Here is a 17,535-nt window from a genome sequence, read left to right as displayed (position 1 = left end):
ATCTCACTGTCACTGTCCTAGCTTGTTTTTGTTCCCCTTGCCTGGATTGTTAACACTACTTCCTATTTGGTCTCCTATCACCACATCACCCTCCAGTCCCTCTTCCGACTTGCTACATGTGCCTCTGCTGCTCAGAATTCTTCAGTGGCTCCGGAGTGGCTATTGACTAGAACCCGAATTCTTACTGGCATCCTGACACTCCACAACCTAGCCTTAGCCTAGCCCATTTCCTCACCATTATCTTCTCCTTATCCTGTGCCCTGCAGTCTCCCAAATGCCTTTCCCCAAGAGTGTTCTCTGATGTCCAAATCTTCACTTATGCTGCCATCCACTTGTTGGGAAACAACCCTTCCCCCATCTCTGCCTTTTGAAAGTCTACCCATCTCTCAAGGCAAAACACGAATGCTGTCTTCCCCAGGAAATGTCCCCTTCCTACAGCCAGAAGTGGTCTTTCCTGCCCCTTTGTTCCCATGACACAATATAACTTACGGGTTGAGCACAGGGGCTCTGGAGTTGGGCTGTCTAGATCTGAATCCAGGCTCTCATTTGATAGCTGTGTGACCCTGTGCAAGTCACTTAACTTTTCTGTATTTTATTTTCCTCACCTGTAAAATGAGGGGGACAGTCATAATACCTACCTCCTGTAATGGCTCTGAGGACTTCATGAGTTATGCACATGAGATGCTGAGTACAGTGTTGACAAATGATAGCAATCGTTAACACTCTGAGTAACACCAGTCACGGCACTGGGTGTGTTGTATCACCCTCTGGACTAAGTACTGTGAGATCTGAACTTCTATCTTATTTGTATTTCTATATTCTAGTGCCCTGTGCCTGACAGACATCCAGGAAATGATTAACTGTCCATCATGTTTATTTTTCCAAAGAATTTCCAAACCCCCTCCTTGTTACAAAACAACAAACACATTAATCTTTGAGGTTAAACTGCCATCGTAATAGGTATCAAATCCTAGCTGAATTGCGTTGGATATAAAAAAGATGCATTCTTATGCATCTAAAGGGATCATAACATACTTGGGTTTTAACATGTAGGAAGTCTCAGCTTGGGGTTGGGACATCTTTTTGCATCTTGATCATTTGTAATATGTGCCACCAGTAATTTGAGTAAAATATTGAGATTTACAAATATATTTACTTTAAAAAATAAAATGGATTCAAGAGATTGGGGAAGGTTAAGTAAGAAGCCCCAAGTTTGATGTGTGAGAAGCAGGTCTGTTAGTGGTAAATCTGGGCATCAAATGGAGGTTGTCTGATTCCAGCGGCCATACTCTTGACCTTCAAAGCCACTGAGTCTCAGCCTCAGATGCACACTGGAATCACCCAGAGACATTTAAATAGTGATGTCTATCTGGATCCCATACTTCAGATATTCTGGCCCAAATGATCTGTGGTATGCGCTTGGGCATACAGATTTTATAATAAATAATATTGCTCAAATATACTTTCTTTGGTGAAAGAAAAAAGAGTATATAATTACAGCTAGCATCCTTAAAGTACATGGATGAATTCATTCATTCAATCAACAAGTATTTTACAGCTTGCTGTGTGCTAGTTAAGCATGGGTGATGAACAAGGCAGATGGAGTCCTGCTCTCATGGGGCTTCCATGTGGTGGGGGGCAATAAACAGGTCAATACATGAAATGTGAACAGGATGGTCTCAGGTCGTGATAAATCCCATGAAGTAACCAAACAGGGTTAATATGAAAGTGAATAGGGAGGGGTGGGGGAGGATATGTTTAGGAAGAGAGGCCATGGAGGTCTTGGAGTGGTATTTAAGCTTGCCTCCAGATGAAAAGGAGCCCACCAGTTAGATAGCTGATAGAAGAGTGTCCAGTGTGAGGGAATAGCAGGAGCACACCCAAGGGCTTGGTGTACTTCAGGAATGATCTGGATGGAGTGTGCCTTTGTGGGTATAAGCCCAATGCAGCAGCTTACCTCTACCTTTAATCTGATGGGGACATTTCCTGTCATAGGCAATTCTGTAGACTGCTGGGTAAAGTCCAGACTCCTCTGTGTAACAGTCTCTCTCTCTAGCATCTAACTGAGACCCCTCCAGCTTCCTCTCCCACCACTGTTCCCCCCCGCCACACTCTGCTCTCGGCCAGTTCAGACACCTTTCCTTATGTGCTCCCTCTGCCCCAAAGTCCTCCCCCACCTCTTTTTGGTGAACCCTTCTCTCAAGATGCAACTGAAACTATCTCCTTTGTGAAACATCTCTCAACTACCCCCAGAGTGAGCCCCACCTTCCCTTCCTCCATATTCAAGAGCATCTTGTCCATTACAGCTATCGTGCTCCCGGTGAGCAAGAATCACATCCTATTTTCCCCGGCATCTACCTCATGTTATGGTGGCTGCTGGATAGTCAGTGCTTAATAACTATTTGTTGGATAAATGTTACACAGCCATTGGCCTCTCCAAAAGGGAGTAGCTTCATTAATCATAAATGTGTATCCCTTTGTGTAGAACAAACATGAGAGTGTTTTCTGTTCAAAGAGAGGCTCTGGTTTCTACTGTAATGATTTAGCACCATTGAAGAAAGAAGGAAACTCTCAGATTTTTTGCTCCCCCCCCCCCCCCCCCAGAAAAAGCACAGAAATCTCTTTCACAGTCTCAGTGAAAATGCTGTCTGTGAACTAAAGGGAGAATGCATAAAAGGTCAGGTTAGGGTATGGTAATAAGAAATATAATTGCATGCTGGTATTCCTTTAATTTGAGGGTTGAATGCAAATGAAGCATGCATGCCCTTTCTGAAAGCCTTATTTTAATCAATTCTGCTGCTCTAGTGTAAGAGTTGAAGCTAAAAAGGATGATAATAATGTTTCTTTCATTTGCTGTCTGAAACTACGGTATTAGGTGTTGTGATGGTAGTTTGATGTACAGGCTTCATTCCTTCATTGATTCTGATTTTCTGTTGACCATGCATTATGTGGCTGGGTTCCAAGGATCTGAGGTTCCCAGCGGTGAACTCACCCCCATGAACTTTCGAGTAAAGCCTTTGGAATCTTTTCTTCCCTATCAGTGTGATAGGCAATGGGCACAGTTGGGGATGGTGGTGGGGGTCCTGTTGCCAGCTCCATCTCTGATCTTGTTGTGTGGCTTTCGCAAAACACTTCCCCTTCTGAGTCAATTTCTTTAGCTGTAAAATGAAGTATTGGACTATGATGGTATCCAGGCTCTTTTCTATGCCAAGAGTTATATGAAATGTCGTTTCTCTGCTTGCCAACTTGTTGGGAGAGATGGTGGAGTTTTGATGATTTGATCTAATCACCTGAGCAGTTCATTCCAGGAATTTCACTAAAATGAGAAGAGCATTTCAGGCTTTGTTTTAATAAATAAATCACCTACAGTGACATTTAAAGGACATGATATGGAAGACACTGAGGGAGTTTGTCTTCTATTTAGAAATTGTTTACTGTAACTTTGTTATTTGAGGCTGAGTTTTGTTCAGAGAACTATTATGAAGACTTTGATCTTAAGAGTTAAAAGATGAAAAAAAAAAAAAGAGTTAAAGGATGAACTTTTTGGAGACCATCCGCTGTTTGGACTGCCTTCTGATTGCCAAGTCCAGCCTGAAGCACTCTGCCCTTGTGGGTTCAGGTTGGCTGAAACCAGAGGCTGGTGCAGGGTGGAGGGTGGGAGCAGAGAGGTTCACCTTTTGGAGTGGGCAGGAGTACCCAGAATATGAGACCAGACCTGAACATCTGAAGCCAAAAGGCCAAGAGTGGGAGAAACTGAGACAGAACCAAGTCAGAGTTTAATAAGTTCTTTATAGATCTTGGAAACTAGCCCTTTATCTGATAGGTCATTTGCAAATATCTTCTCCCATTCTGTAGGTTGTCTTTTACTTTTGTTGACTGTTTCCTTTGCTGTGCAAAAGCTTCTTATCTTGATGAAGTCCCAATAGTTCATTTTTGCTTTTGTTTCTTTTGCCTTCGTGGATGTATCTTATAAGAAGTTACCGTGGCCGAGTTCAAAAAGGCTGTTGCCTGTGTTCTCCTCTAGGATTTTGATGGAATCTTGTCTCACATTTAGAACTTATTAAACTCAACACCATAGAAACAAACAATCCAATCATGAAATGGGCAAAAGACATGAACAGAAATCTCACAGAAGAAGACATAGACATGGCCAACACACACATGAGAAAATGCTCTGCATCACTTGCCATCAGGGAAATACAAATCAAAACCACAATGAGATACCACCTCACACCAGTGAGAATGGGGAAAATCAACAAGGCAGGAAACCACAAATGTTGGAGAGGATGCGGAGAAAAGGGAACCCTCTTACACTGTTGGTGGGAATGTGAACTGGTGCAGTCACTCTGGAAAACTGTGTGGAGGTTCCTCAAAGAGTTAAAAATAGACCTGCCCTACGACCCAGCAATTGCACTGTTGGGGATTTACCCCAAAGATTCAGATGCAATGAAATGCCGGGACACCTGCACCCCGATGTTTCTAGCAGCAATGTCCACAATAGCCAAACTGTGGAAGGAGCCTTGGTGCCCATCGAAAGATGAATGGATAAAGAAGATGTGGTCTATGTATACAATGGAATATTCCTCAGCCATTAGGAACGACAAATACCCACCATTTGCTTCGACGTGGATGGACCTGGAGGGTATTATGCTGAGTGCAGTAAGTCAATTGGAGAAGGACAAATATTATATGGTCTCATTCATTTGGGGAATATAAAAAATAGTGAAAAGAATTAAAGAGGAAATGAGAGAAAATGAATGGGAAATATCAATGAGGGTGACAGAACATGAGAGACACCTAACTCTGGGAAATGAACAAGGGGTGGTGGAAAAGGAGGTGGGCGGGGGGTTGGGGTGACTGGGTGATGGGCATTGAGGGGGACACTTGACAGGATGAGCACTGGGTGTTATTCTGTATGTTGGCAAATTGAACACCAATAAAAAATAAATTTATTATTATTAAAAAAAAAAAGAACCAAGTCAGAATGGTTGGGAGGCAAACACCCTACTAGAATCATCTACAAAAGTTATGGGCAGGCAGTTTGTGGAAGAGAAAATCAGAATGGCCAATAAACATATGAAAAGATGATTAATTTCACAAGGAGTCCGAACAGTGCAGATTAAAGCCACAGTGAGATGCCATTTTATTAGTTGCCAAACCCTGAAAGGTTGGTGACATCAAGCATTGACCCAGATGTCGGGAAACGAGTGTTCTCCTAGCCTGCAAGTAGGAGCATAAACTGATACATTGATATATATGTTGGGAGGACAATTGCTACATCTACCAAAATACAAAGTATGTGTAACATTCCATGTCTGTAAAAAATTTATAAGACAAAAGTGCTTATTCAAGTGTTTTAAGATGTGTACAGGGATGTTCATTGCGGCATTATTTGTGGAAGTGGACAGAAAGAGAGAGAAACTGAAATGTCAGGCAGTGGAGGCAGAGCAGTTGCATGACTTGCAACAGAGCCACGTAGTGCAATCCTGGGCGGCCAGGCAAAGGCCTCAGGTGGTTCTCTGTGTTGCCAGGGGGAAGATTTCTAGGTAAGATCTTCCTTACCTGTCTGTCTAATGACATGGTGATGATCTGTCTCCTGGTCTACCTCCGTTTCTTGACTTGAGCTTCTTAACACCAGAAACTATGTGTATTTTATCTCTGGCAGAAGCAAAATCAAAACCCTGATTGGCTGTAAAACCTGGGGTCATTGGGACACCTGAGTGGCTCAGCGGTTGAGCGTCTGCCTTTGGCTCAGGTCATGATCCTGGAGTCCAGGATTGAGTCCCACATCAGGCTCCCCACGGGGAGCCTGCCTCTCCCTCTGCGTGTCTCTGCCTCTGTGTCTCTCATGAATAAATAAATAAAATCTTAAAAAAAAAAAAAACAACCCTGGGGTCATTGCTCTGCATGGAGCTATGAATAGGGGTTGGTGAGTGACTAGAGATGGAGGTGCGAGGAGAGACAAGGAGAGGAGAGAGGGAGGGAAGTGATTTGCCCAAAACCACATAGTTCTAGGGCTTCCTTGCAAACAGGGTCCAAGTGGCTTCTCTGGCTGGTGACTACTGAAATCCCACCTCTATGGGACTGGAGAACGCACCTCATGCCTTTGAGGTTTAGCTCCCTCCTGAACAATGAGGACAACCATGGTACTTCCCCTCCTGTGTGGTTTTGTTGATTCAGTAACAAGATGAGTGTACATCGCCAGGCACCATGTAGGTGTGCAATAAATGTGACCCTCTTAAGGTGTAGGTGCATCCACCTTGGGGTTGTGAGACAAGCAGGACAGACAGTGGAGTCTAGGATTTCCAGAGAAGTGGGACACGATACTCCCTGTGAGTCAGCTTCTGGTAATTGGTTGACAATGGCACTAATGAAAAGGCCATGTTCCTCGACAAAAGTACCCACCCAGCTCCCAAGCCTGGAGACAGCTTGAACCAGTTGAGTGGCTCTCATCTTTTGGGGAGGGCTCCAGCCTGCTGGTGGACGGGGGACACAGATGCCCTTTTGCCCCAGGTCTGGCCTCCCGCTCCTGGCCCAGTCCAGTGCCAGGAATCTAGTTTGGGGACTGATCTATCTTGTAGAGCATCAGAACTGGCAAGACTTGTGGGATCAATAAATTCTCTTTACTTTAGAAAGAGGGAAACTGAGGCCCACAGATGGGAAGGGCTCGGAGAGTCGAAAAATTAGAACTAAATCTAGACTTCTGACTTGTTCACCCCTGGCTACCTATGGGGCTGCAGCAGGTAGGAGAAGGTTGTGAAGAGCTGGATGTGGGGCAGTGGAGGAGAAGGCTGCAGACAGGGGACAATACGAGCAAAGGTATGAAAGGGTGGGCTGTGGAGGCCCATTGTGGAGACAGTCATAACCACAGCTAACGTTTATTGCACCAAATGTTTTACATTTATTGGCCCATTTATTCTTCACAATGATGCCATGAAATAGGCATTCTTGTTTTTCCTGTTTTGCTTTATTTTATTTTATTTTTTTATTTTTTAAAGATTTATTTATTTATTTATGATAGACATAGAGAGAGAGAGACAGAGACACAGGAGGAGGGAGAAGCAGGATCCATGCAGAGCCTGATGTGGGACTCAATCCCAGGTCCCCAGGATCACACCCTGGGCTGCAGGCGGCGCTAAACGGCTGTGCCACCGGGGCTGCCCATATTTTGCTTTATTTTAGAAGAAACTGAAGCTCAGGAAGACCATGTCATTGTCCCAGGTCACACAGTTCCTACATTGACAGAACTAGGATTTAAACCCAATATTGTCTGACACTCAAACTGTCATTCTTTACCAGTCTTAACACATCATACACATTCCACATGCATATGGAAATGCTTGGCACTTAGTAGGCTTAAAAAATGTGAGTTGACAATTTCTGTGATTCAGAGTCCCAGTCACATTTTTCAAATGCCTACTATGTGTTGAGCATTTCCTTCTGTACCATCTGTGTGCAGTGCTGTCAGCTATTACTACTGTTGTTACTACCTGCTTCGATCCACATGCATATTCTGCTAGGTAAGGATACATTCCCCAAGTTTTCTTTCTTTTTTTTTTTTATTTTTTTTAATTATTTATTTATTTATTTTTTTATGATAGGCACACAGTGAGAGAGAGAGAGGCAGAGACACAGGCAGAGGGAGAAGCAGGCTCCATGCACCGGGAGCCCAACGTGGGACTCGATCCCGGGTCTCCAGGATCGCGCCCTGGGCCAAAGGCAGGCGCCAAACCGCTGCGCCACCCAGGGATCCCCTCTTTTTTTTTAAAAGATTTATTTATTTATTCGTTCAGAGAGAGGCAGAGACAGAGGCAGAGGGAGAAGCAGGCTCCATGCAGGAAGCCCGATATGGGACTCCATCCTGGGTCTCCAGGATCACACCCCGGGCTGCAGGCGGCGCTAAACAGCTGCGCCACCGGGGCTGCCCTTTTCCCCACCTTTTCCCCAAGTTTTCAATGGGGAGCTGAAGCCCAAAGAAGTCAGGTGGCTGCCCGCAGACACACAGGCGGCTGGGGACAGAGTGAGACATGAGACTCAAAGAGATAAGCATAAGGGATGGCCTGGCCAGGTCTCAGGAGGTGGGGAGGGATGGGGCAGGCCCAGGCCAGGGCAGCAGCCCCTTCCTGGCTTCCTGACAGCGCTATTGTTTGAAGCCGGTTCTTGAACATCCAGGAAATGGGCGACATCACTCCCAACTGAGAAGAGGAAGCTGCTTGAATGTTTCAGCTCCACCTCATGCGCTGGCTCTGTGGCTGGAGACAGGAGCCAGGCCAAGGCTGCTGACCCCCCTGCTCAGCAGGGCCACCCAACCCCCACCCTGGTGTCTGGCCTGCTCCTGAGCCTCTCTGCCAGTCCATACCCAACCCTGTAATCCCTGACCATCTGCCTGCCCTAGGAGGTGTCTCTAGAACTCCACCGAAGCCCTTCTTTCTGAGGTCCACAGCCCCTTGCATCCTGTGGGTTGGGACTTACCTCCCACCGTGCTCCAGGCAGGATGGGAAGCTGCAACTTTAATTCTCTAGGACCGGCTCTGCCTCACAGGGCCTCAGTTTACTTATCTGTAGGGAGGGAAACTGGTCAGATAGAGCTGGTCTGGGCCAACACAAAGGGCACTGTCGCCTCTGATGCTCCGGAATTCTGAGTTGAAGCATCTCTCTGCCTGGATGAGGGAAAAGGGTATCAAGGGCAGCATCTGGGGCCTCAGATAGAGGAGGCAGAGGAGTTCAGAGGGCAGAGCTCTTAGTGTGGGTAGGACAAGGCGACTGGGTAGAGCAGAAATCAAGAATGGTTCTTTCTACTGGGCTCTGGAATCAGCCTGGGTTCCAATACCCCTTCTACCCCTTACTGGCTGTGTGACCTTGAGCAAATCACACACCTCCCTGAGCCTTTGTTTTCACACCCATGAAATGCACACGGGAAGACATAATTTGCAGAGTGCTAGCAGGAATTAAACGGGGTCATGGACACAAGAGGAGCACGAGGCACCTGGGAAGCACGTGCTGCCTTTCCCCTCACTTGGGTGATGTTTCTGGCAGCAATTGGCGCGAGATGGAGAAACAGACACTGCAGCATCCGAATTAAGACACTCAAAGTTCTGGTGGAGGTGGAGAACAAAGGCACTGTGTTCTGTTTCCTGACTCTCTGAGAGAGTGGGTGGATGAGGTCTGTGCCTGGCATTGGGCAAACTCGCAGGTCACTTTCGCCCAGGGTTGCACGTCCCGTGAGCTTGTCTGGACACAAAATGGAAACCACAGCCTGTATGAGTGGCATGTGCCCTTGGGGGTTACCTGCTGGTCTACAGCACCATTTCAGGAAACCAAGAGATAGATGGCAAATGATTCCCTCTCCTGAGGTCACAGCAGCAGCCAGGACTGGAACACAGGCCTCTTACCTCCCAACCCGAGGAGGGCCCTGGGACCTGAGAAGCTCTGCTTTACCCCCAACTCCATCTCAGAAGATGAGAGTCAGACTCTTGTCAGGGAATAGGAGGGAGGCAGAGTCATCTGTTTTTGTGATAGCAGAGAAAAGATGGTCCCAGGCCCTATCCCTCCCAGAGAGCTTTTCTCCTGGGGCTCCTAACCTACTCCCTCTAGCTGAGATGGGGACTTTGAGCCTTCTCTCCACTTCTTGGACCTCAGGCTCCTCTTCTGTTAAACTGACATTAAATACCCTTCTCAAGAGTTGCTGTGAAGCAGCAGATGGGAAGCACTCCGAAGCCCCATAAAGGTGAGGGGTTGTGGTAGCATTAGTTGAGCACCTAATTTGGGCCACATCATTGCCACAGACCCCATAGCAACCTGCAAGGGAGGCATCTCATGGATAAGGAAACAGGTGCAGAGAATGGAAGGATCTATCCAAAGCCACATAAGGTGCCAGTGGCTTATTTGAGACCAGAACTCCAGTCCCGGCTTCCAAGTCCAGGGGAACCCTCCTTCAAATATTCTGCTGTCCCAGCCTGGCAGCCCTGCCATGCTATCCTGGGGGCAGGGAGGGGGGAATGGAGAGAAGAGACGGGGAGTGTTAGGAGCCCCCCCCCCCCCCAGCCTCCCACCATGGGGAACAAATCTCCAGGAAGCCCAGCAGGAGGCCGGGTCCCAACACTGATTACAGGAGATGGCACCAGGGCCAGGCGGTTGCCATGGCAACTTGCTGACTGCAGTGCTGTTCCCGCTGAGGCTTTGGGAAGTGGAAACATACCTGGGTAGCCCCTACACTGGCTCGGCCTCTCTGAGGGGGAGGACACATGGGTTTGTGGCACGGAAATCCACACACACGTGAGGGAGCTATGGCAGCAGCCAGCATGGAGCTGGAGTATACACATGGGCCTATGATGCAGAGATCCACTTGGGACTGGGTACAAACCTTCCTGACAGTGAGCAGATCTAGGGACGGGAACCTGCGAAAGAACAGGGGAATCTGGGAAGGTGTTCTTAGCAGAGGGAACAACAGGGAGGCGCTAGAGAGCAGCTAGGGTTCAGCTGGGCAGGAGGATGAAGTGGGCAGGGTCAGATCACCTGGGGCTCTGCATGCCAGGCTGAGGAGTGTGGACCTTCACCTGGAGGCACTGGGGAGCCAGAGATGGCTTGGAAGCAGGGAGGTAGCATGGTAGGACCTGAGATGCTGCCAGCAGCCCATGCAGGGTTAGTCAAAGGCGGGAGAATACAGGCAAGGGGACCGGTGTGGAGTCCAATCTTCCTTACCTGGGTCTATTTTTTAAATTAGCATTTATACTTTCTAACACATAGCCATTTATCTATAATATTTATTGCTTATTATCTGTCTTCCCGACTAGGCTGTTTGCTCACAGGAACAGAGGGATTTGTGGGCTTTGTTCATTGACGTATATTAAGCACCAAAATAAGTGTCTGGTACACAGGTGCTCAATAAAGACTTGCTGAATGAATGGATGGATGGATGGATGGATGGATGGATGAGTCCTGGATAAGAGTGGCTGAAGGGGTGGAGAGAGGTGTAGACTCTGAGAGACACGTATAAGGTAAAGTGGTTGGTTGGATGAAGGTTGAGTTGGTTAGTAGGTGGACATGTGCCTGAGGCCCCCTCCAAGTTGGTGGGTGTGGCCCCATACAGTGCTATTCTAGCCCATGAATAAGGCTATGGGGTGATTCCCGGTGGGATGTAGGATGCTGGGACCATGAAGGACTGGAAAGCCAGATGAGGAAACTGAAGTTGACCCCACAAGCCATGCACTGGGCCAGAGCACAATGCCCTGGAAGGGAGCTTTAGCTAAATGTCCAGGATCATCCCCTGACTGGGGTTGGGGTCTGTGGCATCTTCTAGACCACTGCTCTGCAATAGAGACATAACACAGGCCACAAATGCAAGCCACATAGGTCATTTTAAACATTCTAGTAACACAAAAGTAAAAAAAAAGAGGCAGGTGAGGTTCATTTAAGAGCACACTTTACTTACCCCAGTGTGCCCACAGTGCCATCACTCCAACAGGTTATCAATGTAAAAACAATGCATGAGATATTTGATATTCTTTTTCTGGTCCGAAGTCTAAAAATGAGTGAGTATTCCGCACTTACAGCACATCTCAGTGTGGACTAGTCACATGTCAATGCTCAAGAGCCTCACATGGCTAGTGGCTACTGCACCAGCTATCTAGGCTGTGGAGCCCACCCCCTGGTAATGAGGTCCTGGGTGGGGCTAAGTCCGTAGAGGCAGCCCAGGGACACTAGTGGATTGAGGTGAGGGTGGGGGAAGGGGACACCTGGGTCAGCTCCAGCCTTTTTCTGCTGCTTTCTTTGGGTTCAGCCCTGTCACTTGCTAAGTCATGTGATAGCCTTTTGTTGGGTACTTGCTATGTGTAAGGCACAGTGGTAGGTGCTAGGACTAGAATAAGGCAATTGGGCACAGAGAAGTAACTCCTATTATACTAATATTCCCTTCTCCGAGATGGTGAAGCTGATGATCAGAGAAGCTGAGTGCGTATCTGGAGGTCACTCAGTTACTAGCATCTGAGCCCTTCCCCCCCACCCCCACCCCCGCATTTGCACAGGTCACTTAGAAGTAAGTAAAGCCTCAAGGAGGGAGTCGGGTACAGGAGGGGTCTGCAGAGGGACTTCCTCAAGGAAACCCATGCCTTTGGACTGTACGCCTCCCCAGGGACAGGCTTCCTTCCCTCCTCCTGAACCTCCTTTCCCCCAGCTGCCTGGGCTTTGATGCCAGGGCCTTGAAACCAGTAGTTCCTGATGAACCTGCACTTAGGCTACCTTCTCCCTGAATCACATACAGTCCAATGACCCTGCATAAGGGACAGCGCTTGGTGACTAGTGTTGACCCGGCAGCTCCAGAGGCTAGGCTGGGGCCAGCCCAGGTGTCCCCAACCTGAAGGCCCATCTCTTACCAAGGCAGCAGAGGGGTGGGACAGGATGTTATAAGCACTGTTCTTGGTGCTCGAAGACATGGGATCAAGTCCTGATAACTATTTACCAGTTAGTGACCTTGGGGAAGAGACTTTGACCCTCAGCGCTTTGGGTTTTGCCTCCAGAAAAGAGCAGGTTAGCTGACTACCCAGGCTGAGGCCACACGATGGCCCTGAAAGCAACATTGTTCATAAGAAGGGTCACGCAGGGCTTGGAAAGGGACCATTTTTCAAGAAGGATAAATTCGTGTGACTTTGGTCTGAAGCCCTGATCCAGTCACCTCCAGTAGCGGGGAGCCTGGCAGGGCTTCCTCATGAGCGTGAGCTCCAAACAGTGTCTGGGGGCTGGACCCCAGGACTAAATCTGGCCCAAGGGGTCTCTTCCTATGAGCTCTCTGTCCTCTAAGTGCCATGTGTGTGCTGAGTAAGTTAAACAGCCCTTCTTTACAGATGAGGAAACTGAGGCACAGGAGGGTCTGGCCAGCTGCCTGAGGTTGCCCAGCCAAGAGGAAGCAGAGCTGGGCTTTACATCTTGGCCTCCTTGTCCAAAGCCATTGCCTCTGGCTTCTGCCCAGCATACTGAGGTACCACGACTGTCCTCCAAGAATCGCTCAGGGCAGCTGCCTTCTGCACAGCCTGAGTCCCTTGCAGGCCACGGCCAGCCAGCCAGCCATGCAGCAAGACACACAGGAGCAGGGAGGCCTTAGGGCCAGGCACGACCGGATTCACAGGTTGAAGACTGTTCCTCTGGCCTTCCGGGCTCCGTGCCTTCTCCTGCAGCCCCTTCCCCGGCCACCTCCCTTCCTGGCCTGGTGCTGGGGGTGACCGGCGGGTGGGGTGGTATCCGGGCTGGGTCTAGAGCTGTGAAGAGGGTGTCTGGGCCAAGACCAATGGGCTGTCAGTTGGCTGCCGGCACATCCTCAAATTCATTGTCTCTGTGCAGAGCTGGGATTATACAGGGGGTGGGGGTGGGGCACTACAGAAAAGGAGGAGTGGGGATGGGGGTGGTAAGTGGGAGGGAGTGGGACATCTCCGTGGCCTGCTGCCTCTGCTCTTGGCCAGCCCTGAGGCTTGGTCTGGGGAGTGTGAGTGTACAAGTGTGTGTAGGCACATGTGTGTATATTTATGTTTGTGTCTGCAGAAGTCAAGACCCTGACCCCTGCTTTGGAGTCAGGCAGGCAGTTCAAATCCTGGCTCTACTCCCCACTTGCTGGGGGACCCCAGGGAGGTCTCTTTCCTGTTTAGTGTCCTAGACTTCTGTTTCCCCATCAATACAATGGGTCTGTCCAGCCCTAATATGCTATTTATGTAAAGCTGAGCTGATTAGAACATTTGGATCTGAAATTCTGGAGGCCTAGGGGTTCTCCTGATGGAGGAAGCAGCAGGGGCTGAGTCTCAGACCTGTCTGAGAGAAGCATTGGAGGGGGCTGTGTAGGTGACCCCCCCCAAACCCCCACCAACTGCACAAGGCTTGTCAGGGGGGCAAAAGCTGCTCTTCTCCTCAGCCTAGCCATCCTGGCTGACTATGCATGGTGTGGGGCTGATGGAGGGGTGACCAAGGAGGAAGTGGGGAGAACAGAAGCTGTGATCTGTCCTGAAAGAAACAGCTCCTAGTGCTTGGGCCACCCAAATACATGGTCTAGCTCCATATCCACAGAGACAGACAGACCCCATCCCCCTGCCCCCCAAGTCACATAGTCCTGCTCACACAGCTTTCTCTCACACGCTCAGTACCTGACATTTAGTCATCACTGGGCAGCCACACTCTGCATCATGGTCTCATGAGAAGCCAAGAGACTGAGCATACAATACTAGCCCACCCCACTCACACAGGTATGTCCACAAACAGACTTGTACACATGTACACAGAGTCCCAGGGCACACACAAACACAACCACGTAGGCACAAAGCCCTTCTCCAGTCACACGCTGATGCAGCATCCTAGGAGCCCTGGGGCACACCAACCCTGCTGCCAGCAAGCATGCGAGTTCACGTGTGCATGCATGTCCCTTTGTGGGTGAGCCCAGGGCTGTGCCCAGTTCTTTGGAGAACCTCATAGACACACCCAGTGTCACAGAGCCTGTTCTGGTTGGGGCTGTGCAACAAGAAGACTTCTGTGGGCCCCTATGCCCCCCTTAATAAAAGAAGCTAGATGGGCCCCTTCCCTAGCACCCCCCAGCCCTGCTCCAGCACCCTCCGCTCCCCTGAGCCCCAGCATCTGAAGCACTAGGCATCCTTTCTGCTGATACCCCTCTAGTTCTGTGGGGTGCGTGCACTTAGTGCATCTCCCAGAGGGCAAACAGGGTGGGAAGGAGCGGGGCGGGGGGGGGGGGGTTGCCCAAGGAAGGAGCCAGAAGGCAGATTCGAACCCGGAACGCGCTGCCCCCCCCTCGCAGTCTCCCCTGCCGTGCACTCCCCATCCCCATCCCTTCCCCGTCCTCGTGGCCTGTGCCCCCCCCCCCGTGCCCCCGTGCCCCCGTGTCGCTCCACCCAGCGCACCACGGCCCCTGGGCACAAAGCCACTTGCCGCCGCTCGAGGGGGCGCGCGTGGGAGCGCGCGCGGGGGCCCGCGCCTCCGGCCAAGATGTTCCCTCTCGGCGTGATTGACAGGCTCGAGTGCCGAGAAACAAAATTGTTTATGCGCTAATGAATAAGGCCCTGATTGCAAGATCCTGTTTGGAAAATTATAGTGCGGCGGCGGCGGCGGCGGCCGCGGCGGCCCAATTACAGCCCGCGCTGCATATTCATTTCGTCTCTCCTCTGCAGCGCGATGAGCGGGCGGCCCCGCGCCCTGCAAAGGCGACGCCAGATTTAGTCCCAGGTCCCGCACCCCTCGGCGCCATTGTCTGCCCCGCCACCCGCCACCTGCCTCCTGCCGGCCTGCTTGCCGGCCACCGGTCCGAGTCCGCCCTGCCCCCGCGCCCCCCATCCTCTACCTCCCGGACCAGGCTCCGGGGCGGTGTCCCGGTGGCCCCGGCTCTCTCCCTCTTGGCGCTCTTCTTCCTCCGAGTGTCTCACACACCTTCTGCTTCTCTCTAGGCTCTAAGTCCGGGTGCGGGGCTCTCTGCCCAGAGCATGAAACACACTGGATGTGGCAGCGCCTTCCCCTGGGCCCTCTCCTGCTGTAGAGAGTCTCTGAGGTCCCGGGTCCTAGGGGGACAAGAGGGACCATAATGGGGACCTGTCTGTTCTGTGGAGGCAACGGAGATAGGAGGTGGATCCGGCTCATATCTTGGCTTTGGAGATGGGGTGGCTTGGCCAGTCCCCCAAACCAGGCTGCTCATGCGGGAGGAGGAGTCCTTCGTGTGGGCACCTCTGCTACCTCCCACAGGCATCACCCACCCACATCACACAGTCCTGCCACCTGGCCTGGCCCAGCACACCTTTGCACCTGCTGGTCTTTGGCTGTTACTCCATCCTGTCCTCCAAGGCCCTTCCCAAGTCCATCCTTAGATGTCTTCACCACCCCATGTGGCAGGACAGCTGCCTTCCCCTGAATACCCTCATTCCCAAGCATGTCCTTCTGTCAGTGGGGAGCAGGGGTGCATGCACACCTTCCCCAGGGCCACGAACCATGAAGCCTAGGGACTAGGGCTGAGTTACCCTGTTGCCCTGCTGTCCAATTCAGGCCTGACCAAACTAACACACCTTCTCTGTGATATGGGGGTATACTCACCCCATCCTGTTGTAGAGTGTTGGTGGGCAGGAGTGAGTATGATGCTGGGAGGGAAGGCCTGGGGGGCTCCCAGCCCATGTGGGCCCCAAAGACCAGGGTGGCCTGTGCCTCGAAGCCCTAGGTCTCTAGCTAGCAACAAGGACAGCTGCCCCTTCTCACTGGGGTCATTATCCCATTCAACAGGTGACAGAGGCCCATGTGTGGCCATTGAGGTCTCTGGTGATGGTGATGGTGATGGTGGCGGGGGCTTCTTGGAGGGTGAGCATCATGTGCTGAGTGAGGCTGTGCTCCTTGCTGGCCTTCCCTGAGACCCTCAGAGTGATGAAGACACTCCTTCCTGGAGTAGGGATTGTGCACCCAGATGTGCACAAAAAAGGACAACCACATGCACCAGCTGGCCTAGCAAAACACCTCCATCCAGAGACACACAAAGTAGTACGCTCACACCATCATTATATACACCAACACACACTCAGATTCAATCCAAAGTATCCACACCCTCTGAGACACAAAGACATTACCATCTGGAGGGTTGTGTATGGGGCAGCACTGCCCTCTGGTGGCTATTCTGGCAACCTCTCCACCTGGCCTGGACTGGTTTCCTAGAACAGCTGAGCCACAACGGGAGGCACCGAGACTCAGGGAACTGGGACTCCCAGGGAGGAAAAGGCAGTGAAGCATCCCTGACGATGAAGGTCTCTTGAGTTCTAGTGGCTTGCCCCAACGCCATGGACTTCAGGAGTCAAATATGCTAACAGTAGGGCCTGTCCAGGGGTGGTGAGAGGGAGGGAGTTCCCCCTCATGGGAGGTGTACATGCTGCCCAGGCACGCCCTGCAGGTTGGTGGCCTTTAGTGGCAGATTGGACAAACTTGGAAGTCATCACCAGCATCATCCAGACTTATCCTACCCGTATCCAGTCTGGACACCCTCTTGCTCAGTTTATTCATCAGACATCAAACTTTGAGACCCTCTCCGTACTTGGAGCATCAATGTGACATAATTGGTGGGAAATGGGGTTGCAGAGGGAGGTAAGGCTGCATCTTAGGAAACTTCAAGGCCAGTCTTAGGATTAAGGACTGTATTTGGGTGTAACAGGGATCTGGGGACAGGCTCAGACAGGGAAGCAACATGATCAGATGGGCATGGGAGAATCAGTGATGAGAAGAGAATGGGAGCAGGATGGCCAGCCAGGAGACACAGTGGTGGCCCCAGCCAGGATAAAGGCAGGAGTAGGGTGGTGAGAAGGAGGTGGATTCCAGAGCTACTAAGGAGATTGACTCAGCAGGTTTGGTGAAGGGTTGGCTGTGGTCGGAGGGAGCCAGAGGAGGTGAGCATAATGATGAAGTTACCCAAGGGGACATCACTGCTGGAGGAGGGAACCAGACAAGAGATGACGAGAATGATTTGGATCTGTCAAGCCTGGGAGCCACTGAGACATTGGTGGGAGGTCTCCAAGGGGCAGTTGAAATC

The sequence above is a fragment of the Vulpes lagopus genome, chromosome 12 (assembly GCF_018345385.1).
Source record: "Vulpes lagopus strain Blue_001 chromosome 12, ASM1834538v1, whole genome shotgun sequence".
In the NCBI taxonomy this organism is placed as follows: domain Eukaryota; kingdom Metazoa; phylum Chordata; class Mammalia; order Carnivora; family Canidae; genus Vulpes; species Vulpes lagopus.
The sequence above is the reverse complement of the archived record's forward strand: the minus strand, read 5'-3'. Positions refer to the sequence as shown.